This window comes from Morone saxatilis, unplaced genomic scaffold (assembly GCF_004916995.1).
Source record: "Morone saxatilis isolate NCDOM2014 unplaced genomic scaffold, NCSU_SB_2.0 Contig11, whole genome shotgun sequence".
Lineage (NCBI taxonomy): Eukaryota > Metazoa > Chordata > Actinopteri > Moronidae > Morone > Morone saxatilis.
In genome coordinates this window covers 23,601,236-23,603,580 of record NW_023339663.1, presented here as the reverse complement: position 1 = coordinate 23,603,580, position 2,345 = coordinate 23,601,236, and the positions used below count along the sequence as shown (strand labels likewise).

At 40.6% G+C, this 2,345-nt stretch overlaps 1 protein-coding gene across 2 annotated transcripts in view; it reads left to right on the top strand.

The window, feature by feature from the left end:
* The first annotated feature begins 175 nt into the window (after positions 1–175).
* Positions 176–2,345, top strand: part of adcy7 (adenylate cyclase 7) — a 52,040-nt gene continuing 49,870 nt past the window's right edge. For both annotated transcript variants that reach the window (XM_035682140.1, XM_035682139.1), the window contains exon 1: positions 176–307. The gene's annotated coding sequence lies outside the window, so the exon portion shown is untranslated. The remainder of the gene's footprint in view (positions 308–2,345) is intronic.

Genomic DNA, 2,345 nt, shown 5'->3' with positions numbered 1-2,345 from the left:
CAACTGTACTCATCTGAAACGTTTTAAAAAAACAAACAAAGTGTTTATCTCGGTGTGAGTGTTGATGGTTCACTGTAAAGTCCTCGCACCGTGACGTTATTCGATAATGAAAGTAGCGTTACAGTAAAATAAAGCCCGTGCCCGAGCTCGTGGGTCGTGGGTTTGACACAGATGGAGGAGGAGCGTGCTCGCTCGGAGCAGCGCGCGGACTGACAGTTGGAGAGAGGAGCACGGGGAGCAGCACACGCGCTCACAGCAGGTCTATCGTGGTCATTTATCTCCGTGAGACTTCAGTGAAATGTGTCAGGTAAGACGCCGCAACTTTGTTTCATAGAAAAAAAATGGCACCTGGTGAAAGTGTGCAACCTGAGAACGGCTGGCACACCGCTGAAGGAGGTTAATTGTTGCTCAAAACAAAGACAGTTCAAAGACGGACTTCCTTGCCCAAAAGTTTAAGGCTTTCGATTTAGGTCGAAGATTATGTCAAATGTGTACATTTTGCCAGAGCTTGGAGGTAAAACAAATGTTCTCCTGTATTTTCATGCCGTGTTGTTACCTGGCTGTTCATGTCATCTTCAGTATTGATGTTGAGTTTGGTGCATTTCGGGTTACTTGAGCTAGGGTTAGGGTTAACCTAACAATTAGCCAACGGGGCTACTTGCTGTTGCTCACTTGGATTGAGCTGCCCGGTTTTTAACTTCAAAGTTCAATGTATTGCATCTCATCGTTTCTTTAGAAATCACTCAGTAAATGTGTCATTTCCCTCCTTAAGATGACCCTGACACTTTGTGACAAGCCTGTCCTATGTATATTTTGAATTCATCACAAATGTGTGTCTTCTTGTAAAGTATGGATTATCCCCGATTTACAAGAACATTATGTGAAAGTGTTTTTTTGAGTGAGTTTTTTGCAGTCTAGCAGTCATCTTGTGTTGTCTCTTGTCAGTGACTGTATGTTCTTCGATCCAAGCCTGACACCAAAATATTTTCAGGGTAGGAAATGTTTGTTTTTTGCAAATATGCACAAGTGCCACTGCTAGGATGCTGACTTGAAACAGTTAATCTTATATATATTATGCTCGGAGTGCCTGTACCCTCTTATTTGAGTCACTTGTGATTTGAGCCTTTTTGTAAAAACCTGCCATATCAAACAAGAGATTCTGAACAATTGCAACGCCATAGGACTATAAAGTCTCTGTTTCACTGTAGCTGGTACATAACTGGTCTTTCCTTAGGTCGTTGCTTCACAGATGTTGAACAAGGTGAGCTTGTCAACATTGTTTGTCTTCATTGACAGTTAATGATCACAGTGCTGTTTTTGCACTATGGAGCTGTGCCATGAGGTGGAATGGGAAAACAAAGCTAAAAGTTAAAGATTATTAGACTTAAAGGTCCAGTGTGTAGCATTTATGAGGCTCTGTTGGTAGAAACTGAATATAATATGAATAGGTATGTTTTGTTGTATAATAACCTGAAAATAAGGCTTGTTATGTTTTTGTTGTAGAGTGAGCCTTTTCTATTTACAGATGCAGCGGGTTGCCTTGTGTGGAGTCCGCCATGTTGAACCACCATGTTTCTATAGTAGCCCAGAATAGATGAACCCAAGCCTGGCTCTAAACAGAGTTGTTTTTGCCTGTTTTACAGCCACTGTAGTTTCTCCTTTGCGTTTGGAAAGGGAGGGTGACTCGAGGGAGTTGCAGTCTGCAACCACACTGCTAGATACTACTTTATCCAATCCTGCACAATGGTCTTTTTAAATGCGTGGTTCACTTCCACTTAGAAAAAGGAAATCTCAGTTGCTCCTTGCTTAGTTTTTGTTTTTTGCTTTTGAATTGAATTTTGTTAATGGTGTTCACAGCCCGGAAAAATGACTTTGGATAATCCACTGTCAATAATTATCAGTGGAACTGCTTGGTATTGAAGGAATAGTCCTGAACTGGTGGATGCAGGTCAGTGTCAGCCTCTTATTGTCAGCCCATGTTTTCATTTACCCAACCCAGTCCAGCATTTTCTATGCGTGCATTAGTGCTGCAGACCAGTCGATTTTACCAGTGTGGATGTAAAAGTTCAGCCAAAAGAAATCATTTCAGGAGCAGAGGCTAAAATGGTTGGATTCTAGAACAATTGTACAAACAAATAATCCACTTATTTCCAACTATGGATTTTATTCGGACTAGGCGAATAAATAAATAAATACATAAAGATCTTTACATACAAATGTCAGGATGCCACGACGCAGTAAATTAGCTTCAAATGCTTCCTGTCTTTGCTATGATGTGTTCATTATTGATTGATCTACCAATTTTGTTCATTAATCAATGAGCTGTAAATGTGAAAAAAAGATCA